General features: G+C 44.4%; 2 protein-coding genes across 9 annotated transcripts in view; one reads left to right on the top strand and one right to left on the bottom strand.

The window, feature by feature from the left end:
- The window catches only part of rpl27a (ribosomal protein L27a), a 290,041-nt gene that overhangs the window by 150,354 nt on the left and 125,711 nt on the right, over positions 1–13,976 (bottom strand). The window lies entirely within an intron of this gene.
- trim66 (tripartite motif containing 66) overlaps positions 1–13,976 on the top strand; it is a 243,877-nt gene that overhangs the window by 140,220 nt on the left and 89,681 nt on the right. The window lies entirely within an intron of this gene.

Here is a 13,976-nt window from a genome sequence, read left to right as displayed (position 1 = left end):
GCATCACCAGCCTTGCCGGCCACGCCGTCCACCTCTGACACGTGGAGCTCCACAACACAGTGCTGTGACACATCCACCTGCACGGCAGGAGGGAGGGCAACGGCAGAGAGAGATGCGTTGCAGAAGGCACTACCCTCGCCACAAGTTCTAACAGACCGAGGCTCAGCTTCCTGGACCTCTCTGAGCAGCAGTGCACACGGAGGCTCAGAGTCACTCGACATGTAGTCGTGGACATCTGCAGCTTCCTTCATGCCGAGCTGCTCCCGGCTGGCCCGAGCACCATCTTCTTACCTGTTGCTGTCAAAGTCACCACTGCCCTCAACAACTTCTCCTCCGCATCCTTCCAGGGTGCCACTGGGGACATCGCCGACGTCTCTCCGTCGTCTGCACAAAAGAGCCCTGCAAATTCACCTACACCCACTCTGCAGTGACAAAATGGATGGCATCAGTTGTGGGTCTTCATAGTGATCCTCAGGAAAGGGCATTATTGCACAAACACGACAAGATTTGCAAAGAAGTGGCAGTAGTGGTGACAATATAATATGTAATGTGAGTTGATCAGAAATTAAATATAAGTAAAAACCATGACAAACCCTCAAACACCCTTGTGCATCCCCTTCATGCTCACGACATGTTTGCCTTACGCTTCCTACTGCACATATGTGATGCATGCCCTGTGGCTGCAGCACAGTTAGTGGCAGGTTGAGTGAGGCTGACCGTGAAAGAGATGCATGAGAGGGTGAGTATGAGATAGAGCCATGAGATTGTATGAGGATTGGGTTGAGTGGTAATGGTGGGATGAGTACTGGCGAGGTGAGTAAGTGCAGGTCAGATGAGGATGAGCTTTGAGTGGGTATGAAGAGTGATGTGATAAAGTAGTGTTGGCAGTGCAGAAGGAGATGTGGGGTGGAAGCGGTGATGTGGCAGACGGAGTGTCGGGGAATGAGTAAGTGTACTCACTTCGGCTGACCTACTTTGGTCATTGCAGCTGCGCGATATGTTGGTGGTGCAGGTGACCTCCTCTTCCACCTCGAGCTGGGCCTTCTTGGTGGCAGAGGCAGGCCACTTCCTCCCGTCCACCGGGGAGAAGATCTCTGTCCTCCCCCTCCTCCTCACCCCATCCAATAATACCTGGAGAGAGGCATCATTAAACCTGGGAGCAGCCTTCCCCCTGGGCTGCTCCATGCTGTAATTTTTCCTCATTTCTGCAGCATCAGTTAGTGGAGGACTGCCCCTTTAAATAGGGCTCCTCCAGCTGCCAGCCTATGCTGCGCATGCGCAGTCCGCCCACTGCTCAGCTTTCCAGCGCGAAACCCGGAAGCAAAGATAAGTACCTTCAATCAAGCTGCAATAGCGTGCGGAGCACCCCGAATTCACTGGGCCCATTACCCACACACCCAGTTGACCCTCCCGCTGCCAATCTGCCGCGCTCCTAATATTGGGCCCCAAGGGTGCAAACCACTCCACCATCACGGTGTTTTGTTATGGGTCCACATCCCAAGTACCAACCTGATCCCCTCCCTGATCACCAGAAATGCCGGCACACCCATCTTACATTGCCAGCACCTACTGCCAGAGAGAAATTGGGAACTATAGTTAAGGTCTGAAGTTGTTAGCTCCATAGGATTGAAAGGTGCTTAGTAGAAAGATGATATGCTGTTCCTTGAGCTAGTGTCCAGCTTCATTGGGAAAGTGTAGAAGGCCAAAGACAGAGGGTTCAGAGTGAGAGTCAAAGTGGAGCTGAAACCTGAAGTGGCAAGCAACAGGAAGCTTTTTTTTTATATTCGTTCACGGGATGTGGGCGTCGCTGGCAAGGCCGGCATTTATTGCCCATCCCTAATTGCCCTTGAGAAGGTGGTGGTGAGCCGCCTTCTTGAACCACTGCAGTCCGTGTGGTGACGGTTCTCCCACTGTTAGGAAGGGAGTTCCAGGATTTTGACCCAGCGACAATGAAGGAACGGCGATATATTTCCAAGTCGGGATGGTGTGTGACTTGGAGGGGAACGTGCAGGTGGTGTTGTTCCCATGCGCCTGCTGCCCTTGTCCTTCTAGGTGGTAGAGGTCGCGGGTTTGGGAGGTGCTGTCGAAGAAGCCTTGGCGAGTTGCTGCAGTGCATCCTGTGGATGGTGCACACTGCAGCCACAATGCGCCGGTGGTGAAGGGAGTGAATGTTTAGGGTGGTGGATGGGGTGCCAATCAAGCGGGCTGCTTTATCTTGGATGGTGTCGAGCTTCTTGAGTGTTGTTGGAGCTGCACTCATCCAAGCAAGTGGAGAGTATTCCATCACACTCCTGACTTGTGCCTTGTAGATGGTGGAAAGGCTTTGGGGAGTCAGGAGGTGAGTCACTCGCCGCAGTATACCCAGCCTCTGACCTGCTCTCGTAGCCACAGTATTTATATGGCTGGTCCAGTTAAGTTTCTGGTCAATGGTGACCCCCAGGATGTTGATGGTGGGGGATTCGGCGATGGTAATGCCGTTGAATGTGAAGGGGAGGTGGTTAGACTCTCTCTTGTTGGAGATGGTCATTGCCTGGCACTTATCTGGCGCGAATGTTACTTGCCACTTATGAGCCCAAGCCTGGATGTTGTCCAGGTCTTGCTGCATGCAGACTCAGACTGCTTCATTATCTGAGGGGTTGCGAATGGAACTGAACACTGTGCAGTCATCAGCGAACATCCCCATTTCTGACCTTATGATGGAGGGAAGGTCATTGATGAAGCAGCTGAAGATGGTTGGGCCTAGGACACTGCCCTGAGGAACTCCTGCAGCAATGCCCTGGGGCTGAGATGATTGGCCTCCAACAACCACTACCATCTTCCTTTGTGCTAGGTATGACTCCAGCCACTGGAGAGTTTTCCCCCTGATTCCCATTGACTTCAATTTTACTCGGGCTCCTTGGTGCCACACTCGGTCAAATGCTGCCTTGATGTCAAGGGAAGTCACTCTCACCTCACCTCTGGAATTCAGCTCTTTTGTCCATGTTTGGACCAAGGCTGTAATGAGGTCTGGAGCCGAGTGGTCCTGGCGGAACCCAAACTGAGCATCGGTGAGCAGGTTATTGGTGAGTAAGTGCCGCTTGATAGCACTGTCGACGACACCTTCCATCACTTTGCTGATGATTGAGAGTAGACTGATGGGGCGGTAATTGGCCGGATTGAATTTGTCCTGCTTTTTGTGGACAGGACATACCTGGGCAATTTTCCACATTGTCGGGTGGATGCCAGTGTTGTAGCTGTACTGGAACAGCTTGGCTAGAGGCGCAGCTGGCTCTGGAGCACAAGTCTTCAGCACTACAGCTGGGATGTTGTCAGGGCCCATAGCCTTTGCTGTATCCAGTGCACTCAGCCGTTTCTTGATATCACGTGGAGTGAATCGAATTGGCCGAAGACTGGCTTCCGTGATGGTGGGGATATCGGGAAGAGGCTGAGATGGATTATCCACTCGGCACTTCTGGCTGAAGATGGTTGCAAACACTTCAGCCTTGTCTTTTGCACTCACGTGCTGGACTCCGCCATCATTGAGAATGGGGATGTTTGCAGAGCCTCCTCCTCCCGTTAGTTGCTTAATTGTCCACCACCATTCACAACTGGATGTGGCAGGACTGCAGAGCTTTGATCTGATCCGTTGGTTGTGGAATCGCTTAGCTCTGTCTATAGCATGTTGCTTCCGCTGTTTAGCATGCATGTAGTCCTGAGTTGTAGCTTCACCAGGTTGGCACCTCATTTCTAGGTACGCCTGGTGCTGCTCCTGGCATGCTCTTCTACACTCCTCATTGAACCAGGGTTGATCCCCTGGCTTGTTGGTAATGGTAGAGTGAGGAATATGCCAGGCCATGAGGTTACAGATTGTGCTGGAATACAATTCTGCTGCTGCTGATGGCCCACAGCGCCTCATGGATGCCCAGTTTTGAGCTGCTAGATCTGTTCTGAATCTATCCCATTTAGCACGGTGGTAGTGCCACACAACACGTTGGATGGTGTCCTCAGTGCGAAGACGGGATTTCATCTCCACGAGGACTGTGCGGTGGTCACTCCTACCAACACTGTCATGGACAGATGCATTTGCGACAGGTAGATTGGTGAGGACGAGGTCAAGTAAGTTTTTCCCTCGTGTTGGTTCGCTCACCACCTGCCGCAGGCCCAGTCTAGCAGCTATGTCCTTCAGGACTCGGCCAGCTCGGTCAGTAGTGGTGCTACCGAGCCACTCTTGGTGATGGACATTGAAGTCCCCCACCCAGAGTACATTCTGTGCCCTTGCTACCCTCAGTGCTTCCTCCAAGTGGTGTTCAACATGGAGGAGGACTGATTCATCAGCTGAGGGAGGGCGGTAGGTAGTGATCAGCAGGAGGTTTCCTTGCCCATGTTTGACCTGATGCCATGAGATTTCATGGGGTCCAGAGTCAATGTTGAGGACTCCCAGGGCCACTCCCTCCTGACTGTATAATCACTGTACCGCCTCCTCTGGTGGGTCTGTCCTGCCGGTGGGACAGGACATACCCAGGGATGGTGATGGAAGAATCTGGGACGTTGGCTGAAAGGTATGATTCTGTGAGTATGGCTATGTCAGGCTGTTGCTTGACTAGTCTGTGGGACAGCTCTCCCAATTTTGGCACAAGTCCCCAGATGTTAGTAAGGAGGACCTTGCAGGGTCGACTGGGCTTGGTGTTTTGCCGTTGTCGTGTCCGGTGCCTAGTGGTCCGATGCCGGGTGGTCCGTCCGGTTTTATTCTTATTATGACTTTTCGTAGCGAGATTTTACAACTGAGTGGCTTGCTAGGCCATTTCAGAGGGCAATTAAGAATCAACCACATTGCTGTGGGTCTGGAGTCACATGTCGGCCAGATCGGGTAAGGGCGGCAGGCTTCCTTCCCTAAAGGACATTAGTGAACCAGATGGGTTTTTACGACAATCCGGTAGTTTCATGGCCATCATTACTGATACTAGTATTTAATTCCAGATTTTTATTTAATTAATTGAATTTAATTAATTAATTGAATTTAAATTCGCCAGCTGCCGTGGCGGGATTTGCACTCATGACTCTGGATTTTAGTCCAGGCCTCTGGATTACTAGCCCAGTAACATAACCACTATGCTACCGTACCCATATCTCATCTGAGAACAGAAAGGCGGTGTTCAGCAAAGCGATCACCTAATCTGTATTTGGTCTCCCTGATGTACTGGAGACCACACTGTGAACAGTGAATACAGGTTCAGGTTGGAGCAAGTACATGTAAATCACTGTCTCACTTGGAGGAGTGTTTGATGCCCTGGACAATGGTGTGGGATGAGCTATATGGACAGGTACTGCATCTCCTTTGCTTCCGTAGGAATGTGCTAGGGAAGGACAGTAACTGGTAGGGATAATGAAAGAGTGAACAAGGATGTTTGTTTAATTATTCATTCTTGGGATGTGGGCATTGCTGTCCGGGCCAGCATTTATTGCCCATCCCTGGTTGCCTTGGATACAACTGAGTGGCATGCTAGGCCATTTCAGAGGGCAGTTAAGAATCAACCACATTGGTGTTGGACTAGACTCACATATAGTCCAGACCTTGTAAGAACAGCAGGTTCTTTCCCTAAAAGACATTAGTGAACAGTTGGGTTTTTATAACAATCTGACACCTTCATGGTCACTTTTACTGATACCAATTTTTTTATTTACAGATTTTTAAAAACTGAATTCAAATTCTCAAACTGCCACGGTGGGATTTGAACTCACATTCTATGGTTATCAATCCAGGCCTTTGGATTACTAGTCCAGTAACATAAACACCTACCTGCTACCATTTTAAGAGCAGTCTAGCTTTAAGAGATTGTTTAACCTGCCTTAAACAGAGATTTCTCCTTCTGCCCCACCCCCCACCAATTTTTCAGGCTTCCTGGCATAAGTAATTGCTTGCGGGACATGCACATTGGGCCGGTTGGGCGTGCGGGATTCCCCCCTCCTACACTTTTGGTGGCAGATCATGGGACTCAATTTCAGGACTGAGGTATTTAGGTGTGTGGCCATGTGACAGCTCACTGGAATCCTCTGTGAAGAAACAGTGAATGGCCCTGTCAGCTGCTTGGACTATAGAGTAGCTGCAAAAAGGAACAATGATGCAGTATTTTCAGATGGTTGGTAAAATGTATATACAGTACCTGCCTGTTAAACCTGCAGTTGATTTTGTTTGTTCAGTCGAAGAGGCATAGTCACCTGGTATTTTTGTAATCAGAGGTGGGTGTGATGATATGATGGTTGATGCAACAACAAATTTGCAATCTTGATGTGATAACCAAAAAAGGGTGGGGATGCAGGAACACAAAACAGTGCTCACATTGCAGCACAGAACTCAATTTAGCTGAACTGATAGGGCCTTGAAAGGAATTGTCAAAGCTGACTCACCAGCAATTAGACCTCTCAAAAAACCTTAGATTTGTGACCTATTCATTACCATGATTGTTTTAAATTTTTTTTCCTTCCCAATTAATTTTCTACATTTTTTCAGTAAAGCTTGTTCATCTATCTACATTGTTGGCTTCACTATGTACCAAGCTCAAATGGAACTCCTACATCTCCTCCTTGGTTTCTTCTTTCATACCAAACACTTCTTTTCCATATCTTCTCTTCTACTCTTTTAAGCATTTGTCTTTCTCAATAATTAAAAAAAATAAATTCATGACCGAAAAGGTGGGCAGTCCAGATTATATCTTCTTCCCTGTGTGGAAACATCTAATTTCCAGTGGGTGCCTAAAACTCAGCCTTAGTAATAGTTGCCTCTGGCACCTTTCCCAAGTGCCTATTTTTCATGTGTGACTCTTGATAGTGCGTAATGGCAGGAGTGGGAACCTGACTATTTTTTTCCCCTCCCTAATCCGAGGAAGTCTCTTCCCTACCATTGCCCTGGTTGAGATCAGCTAACTCTATCTAAGTTGAGGTACCAAAAATGTTGTTAATTATAGTTTTTATAGTGCAATCTTCGTACATTTATTATTGAGAAACCTAGCTTTCATTGAGCCAAGGCCCAAAGTAGAGGATAGTAAGATTTTAAAATGATAGAAGACAAGACTAAGAAGATAAATCAAGAAGTAATAGTTAGGTGATTCCAAGTGTTAAGAATTTGGGCCTGCTGTGGATGCCTATTTTGGTTAAGCAGTTTTAGCATCTTTTATCAAAGTTAACTCACCAACCTGTATCTGCTTGTACAATAGTATAACCTGAGGATCTAACAATAGTATCTCCTTGTGATGTAGACTGAATACTTGTGGCTTTGCATAATAATATAAAAAATAATGAACATGCCACTCTACGGCACCTCAGTGGGTCATCTTGCTTGACTTAAAGGCTAATTTCCTACATCCCCTCTCCTGTGTTCCATCTTCCATGAAGTCCTTTGCTGTCTGAATGCCTCCAGTTTCATACCTCTCTGTTTAAAAAGCCTGATTCCAGTGCGAGCTGTTAGTCAAACTGAAGACCCCACCCCACTCCCAGAACAGAATCCACCAGCCCAATTTGGAAGTGACCCCTGCTAGGTTCAAATGGATAGAGTTGTCACAGGAGCAATCAGTGTGAACAATCACTGGAATGTCAAAATATCTTTCATTGTCTCCAGGATGTTGGTCCAGACACCTCGTTTGAAACCTTAGAGTTAAATTTAGCTCAGTGGTAGCATTTTTAGTATATATTACACTAAGGTCCCTCCAGTGGCATTATAGTGACACTAAGTTTGAGCCTGCATATTATAGGGAGGGAAGGAGTTCGACAGTTCTGGGGTCCTGGTAAAGAATGAATGAATGTAAAATAATAGATGAGAGCTAAGAAATGAGGGTTGGGGAGAACGAAACTAAGACAAAGTTCAAGAACATGTCCATAATTATAGGAGGGAGTCAATTGTGGGTGAGGTGAAGAGAGTGAAAAAGAATCTGGCATCCACTCCAAATGATGGAACATATTTAAAGTACTTTTAATTATTATGTTTAAAAAAATGTGAAGCAGTATTGCATGCAGTGGGTACTTTAGGTCAGATTACTTATGAAAATGTTTACCTACATCGTATAAATTTATGAGCTCACTCTGAAATTTAAGTTGAACCTATTTTGTCTTTATTCCGAGGAATCCCAAATTGTAGTTTAATTTAAATGTTTCAGACTGAAGTCCGTATGCAAATTTGGAATTTTTTATTGGTTAGATGCAGTGGGACAATCAGGTGAGCATTGAGAAGGTTTGGCTTTATACCAAGAGTGTGCTTGTTCCGGTATCTAGTGTTGCATCTGGAAGGAGTGGATCACCAACTGCTAGTAGTTTTTTGAAAATTCATGTGTTTATTGTTTTTAATATCTTTATTACGAAAAGTACAATTCCAGCTCAACTTTATTTCTAAAGTGACATTCGCATTCGTGAATAGTTGGCTGCATTTTTCAATATATAGGAAGCTGTCTTAAATCGTTTACATTGGGGAGGAAAAAAACAATAGATGCTGAGCAGGAGGGAAAAAGGGAAAACTGAGAAGGTTAGGGTAGGCGGGACGGCTGAAGGCATGGTTGAATTGCATTTTGTACAGTTGTTGAAAGGAGGGAGGGAGGGAGGACTTAGTGAGGAAATCCATTGGACACGAGCATAGTGGTTGAAGAAACAACCAGTGGAGAGAAATTAATTTTTTTGGTCTTATTTCAGAGCTCAATATAGTGCCATTAAAAGTTCAAGTTTCTTTCCTTCAACTTTGTGTGTCCAATCAGTAAATTGATGAGGTAAAAAGTAATTTGCATATTTTTAGTGGATAATAGTTATTTGCATATTTTTTACTGCTTGTTGAGGATGGTGCTTGAAATGTAATGGCACTGTGCTCAGAGCTGGACAAAGCCTGTACGGGTTTTTCAACTGCTTCATATAAATTGACTGTTGGCTTTCCCCATCTGGTATGTACAGTATATTTTTTATATTTAAATTTCAATAGTCGTGGTTTGTATTTTTTTAAAGATTTCCCCCCCCCCCCCCGCCACCTCCCACTCTCCTGAGGGGGATGACTCATGTGCAGTTCCATGGGCACCAGTGAGCAATATTCATGAATCTAAACAGTGATTGTTGGCAGGCAATTTGGCCATAAGAGTGTTTTGCTTTCACATGTTTTCGCATAATGTCCATGCACACGTGGTTTCCAGGGAGGTTGCTGGATTATGAGTGGGAGTGGGTGACCTATCTAATGTTTTTTTTAACACCCCCCCCCACCCAGTTTCTCCAACCCAGAGACACCCAAAGTCAATTATAATGGCCCAGAATTTGCTGGAGCGTGGCGTTTCACGGTGTGCCCTGTTAGTTAGACTTGTTCCCGTACCCTTCAGCTCAGAAATCTTTTGGCCATGAAGTTGCTGGTAGTGCGAGCTGATAACTAGGGCAACAGGGGACCTCGGTGAGCAACGGGACAAACAGTGCATCTCCTTAACCAATGAAATTAAAGGATTGAGAAATAATCTGAAAGGACTGAGAAGGAGGATAAATTAAAGTGGGTGAATTCAATGTCAAATCAGGTACAGAGAGGGAAAGAAAGATTGGATTAAGAGAGAGAGAGAAAAAAAGAGGCAGAAAGGAAAAGTAAGAAAAACATTTTTAAAATTTAAAATCTCCAATAACAATTCACAACCTGAAGGAATGAGATGCCACACTTTTAATTGTTCACTTTCTGGGCAAGAGAGATTGATTGGCAGTCACTAACAATTATCACATTGTTAAAATGGTACATATGAAGTTAATTACTAGACTTAACTTTCTATGGCGAGTGTAATGGGCAATTAATGTGGAAATGCAGCAACTTACTAAACTCATGGGGAGGTTAAGGGCAAGATGCCGTTTTCGTGAAGCTAACAGCAGACCGGCGCAAATCGGTCAGCAACTTGTGCCGATTTACAATTCATGCTGTATTTCTACCTCGCCACAAGTTGCTGGCCGCTTTGCACATTAATAATGGCATGCGCGTTCACACATTGTTATTTTTTCAGCAAATTCTGGGCCAACATCTCTACTGAAACTTTGTCTAAGATTGGCTGATTTAGCACCGAGCAGGGATTGAAACAGGAACCTCCCTGGTCTGTGTGGCTCAGTGCCAAATGGGATGGTGCATTTACGCACTGAGCACTGAGGCCGTTTTAAATCTAGTTTTTAAAATGCTTAAGAATATGAGTTCATATATGTGATGTGTATAATGGATGGATGTTATTAGCACTTTATAATGTCACAAAATATCGATTGTGATTTAATTGTAATACATTAATTTAATAACGTACTTTTTAACTAGACGGGGAATTTGGTTCTGGCCTGGTAATCACTAGATTCCGTCTGCTGTACATTGCCATACTGCCATCTCCTGGTAAAACTCCACGTGAATTGCAAGTACTTTGCTCTGTTCTTATACTATTGAGCAATCTTGCAATAAATTCCTTCAGTTTTACAATTGGTTTTGCTCTCTTCTGAGTTAAAAATCAGGTTGACAGCATGGCTCTGGCTTTGACCCAACTAATGGACTCAGATTCTGGCTTTAAAGTTAAAATTTTATATTGAAATTCATGCTAATGCTGTAAACGTGTAGCAGGTCCCTCATCAGTTTTGCTTAAGGGCCTCTAACTGAAACGCGAATCAGCCTTTGGTTTTGCAGGTACAACAACAACAACTTGCATTTATATAGCGCCTTTAACATAGTAAACCGCCCCAAGGCATTTTACAGGAGCAATTATCAAACAAAATTTGACACCAAGACATATAAGGAAATATTAGGACACGTATGAGGTAGGTTTTAAGGAGCGTCTTAAAGGAGGAGAGAGAGGTGGAGAGGTTTAGGGAGAGAATTCCAGAGCTTAGGGCCTAGGCAGCTGAAGGCACGGCCACCAATGGTGGAGCGACGAAAATCAGGGCTGTGCAGGTGGCCAGAATTGGAGGAGTGCAGAGATCTGAGGGTTGTAGGGCTGGAGGAGGTTACAGAGATAGGGAGCGGGTGAGGCCATGGAGGGATTTGAAAACAAGGTAGTGAAGGATCTAATATGTTATTCCATCATTACCTGTCTTTATTTTGAATTCCTAGCACTAACTGTTGTTCTTTTTGCCTCTACAATTTTATATTTCAGTATGTATATCATTTCTATCTGAGATTGCATACATCCCAAACATGACTTTGGATATTTAAATACATGTTTTTTCATTTGCAGTGAAATTATAAATGCGAGCATAAAGAACAGCTTTATAATTTTGCTGCATTTGCGAACAGACAAAATCTTTTCCTTTCTCCATTATGCGTGGCCTGTAGACTAAGTTACCCCCACTGTGCCCTCCCCATCACACACAAACGTGTATAATGTACTTGCAAACTAATTACTTTTTGAAATTGGATGACTCCTCGGTGCCTATACTTTGGGAAATGTAGCTTTTTTTTGATAAACCTCACTCTTTTGTACCTAAGCACTTCTTGTTTTTGTTGCATTTATGAGCCTTGGGTGCTTTCCCGCACAATTTTGTGTTTATGGTATTTACTCAAGATTTCTCTAAATAGCTTCCTTAACTGTTCATGTTTCCTTCAAAGCAATACTAATCAAATCTAGAATTCAAAATTAATATTCATGTAATTTTTTTTTCTCTGGCTATATCTCAGTCTATTTGATGTCCCTCAACCAGACAAACCTTCATTATCCTCCATTATCCTCCATATACCTTGAAGAAATCAGTTTTTCCATGTCATGTATGTTCTGTTATTTTGATCTTGTGAAAAATACAGACTATCTCTGCAAGGAAGGGAAATTAAAGATATTTTTCCACAATTCTGAAAGCTTCATAGAGTTGCAGTGGCGGTACTCAGTCAAGCAGTGTGTGCAAGTGTCCATTGGACAGTTGACAGTCCAATTGAACCCAACAGAAACCATCTTTTATTGACCAGTGTGTCAATGTAATAAAAAAAAGGACAGTGTCATTATTTTGCCTATGTAGTGCTTGTGCATGCATAATGTACATTTTATTTTGCCTGTTCTTTTCAGCCAGTCCTAGGTAAAATACAGAAAATCTACTGTACCTGGGGCATGAGCTGGGTATGAGAATGTGACTGATAGAGTGAGCTGGATCAGAACATTTGCCTGGCCTAAGCAGGATAATATTTTTGAAACGACCAGGTAAAGGACTTCTGAATTCTATGCAAATTCCATGAAATTTGGCAACCATTCATATGTTATAAAGCACATCTGAGGTAGAATCTTATGCAAAACTTTAAAATTGCAGCACAATAATGCAGCCTCATTTAAAGCTGTTTCACAGACTCTACTGATGGCTTAGTGAGTCTTTTCAGTGAATAGGTGGGTCCTATAGAGCAGGAAGGTCACAGGCTTGATCTGTTTTCTGCTGATTCAGTTTGTCCCAGTCAGGGTAATGGTAGGAGCGCTCGAGTTAGCTTCATTACCCTTGGGTTAGGGGAAAATCGTCCAGGGTATTGACTCCTGTTCATTGTCCAGTGGCTATGCCAAAAAGTGGGCATAAGCTGATATCTGGTGAGAACAGAATTAACCTCTGCTGCAGTGCCCCCCCCCATGTTTCAGTGGCCCAATGCACTCTTTGTATAACACATGCATTGTAGCCATTTGAGCAGGATATCAGAACGTGTCTGTGAAACAGCTTGCGTAGAGTAGGGGAAGGGAGAAAAATGTTGAGGAAAGAAAATAAGCTATTTCACATCTGTAGGTTCATATAGGAGAACAGTGCAGTTGGCGGGGAAGTAATCCATTGCAACAATAGCACTAAAATAAATACTTTTGAGTACCTATACCTGTAAGTACAGGTTTTCATGGGAGGTGGTGGATGGTGGGTACTGTTCATTTACAAAGAAATAACTTGCATTTAAATACTGCCTTATGACATTCACAAGACATCCCCAAGTGCTTCACGTGCAGTGAATTATTTTCAAAATACAGTCACTGTTATGCATGCAAACAACATAATGTAAGATTTTCATTCCACTAATTCATTGTCCTAGAATCTTGTGTTTCTTTCCGCATCTGTAACAGAAATGAAGCAATATTGGACATCTTTGCCACAATCAGTTCTGAGTAGCAGGCATGAATGCAACTGATAGTATCCAACACTTGGGGCATGATTTTATCGGGGCTGTGCCGGTGGGCAGTGGGGGGGGAATTACTTTTGGGAAAGCAAGTATTTTTGGACAGCAAGTGCTGGTAATGGCTCTGCTGTTGTCATTTACAGCTACTCCTGACCAGTGTTTTATTTCTTAACCTGCCCCATTACCATCTTCCTTGCCTTGCACCATCATCCCTTTTGTCATTTAATCACTCTTGCCCTCTACCCTATCACAGACCTTCTTTTTTGTTCTTTCCTCCCCTCCCCTCTCTTTCCCCCCCCCCACTTTCCCTGGCTCTGCACTTGCTTAAAAACTTTAACTCTTTAACATCTTCCAGCTCTGAAGAAAGATCTTTGACCTGAAACGTTAACTCTGTTTCTTTCACCACAGATACAGCCTGACTTGCTGAGCTTCTCCAGCATTTTCTGGTTTTATTTCATGTGTATACAATGGCTTGGTGAAAGGTTGTTTTCAGTACAGCTGCTGATCCTTTACAGTTGGTCCAGCGCTCGAATAGTATTGTGAATTAGGAAACTCTAGCTTCCTCTAGTAATTTGATTCAAATCCAACCCAACTTGTTGGGATGGAAGTCTCATCTCTAATAGTCAAAAGGATCCAACATGAAATTGGTTATCCAGCATCAACTCGTTTCCTTATTGGACTGAATCAAAACAGTCTACTGCTTGGCACAAATCAATGCTAACTTACCAATGTCATTCAAAGTAGCCATAAATATGGTTGATGTAATGTGGGAAAATTCACACTGATGCAATAGAGTGAGATACTCAAAAGGTTAGGTTAAAGCACACAGCTGTGGTAGAGTAGGTACTATACATGACCTCAAAGTGGCACTGGATGCCAGATATTGGGGAAAAGTGTTCACAACATTCCTAGGTCA

The sequence above is a fragment of the Heptranchias perlo genome, chromosome 12, assembly GCF_035084215.1.
Source record: "Heptranchias perlo isolate sHepPer1 chromosome 12, sHepPer1.hap1, whole genome shotgun sequence".
Classification (NCBI taxonomy): domain Eukaryota; kingdom Metazoa; phylum Chordata; class Chondrichthyes; order Hexanchiformes; family Hexanchidae; genus Heptranchias; species Heptranchias perlo.
This window is presented reverse-complemented; position numbering and strand designations above follow the sequence as displayed.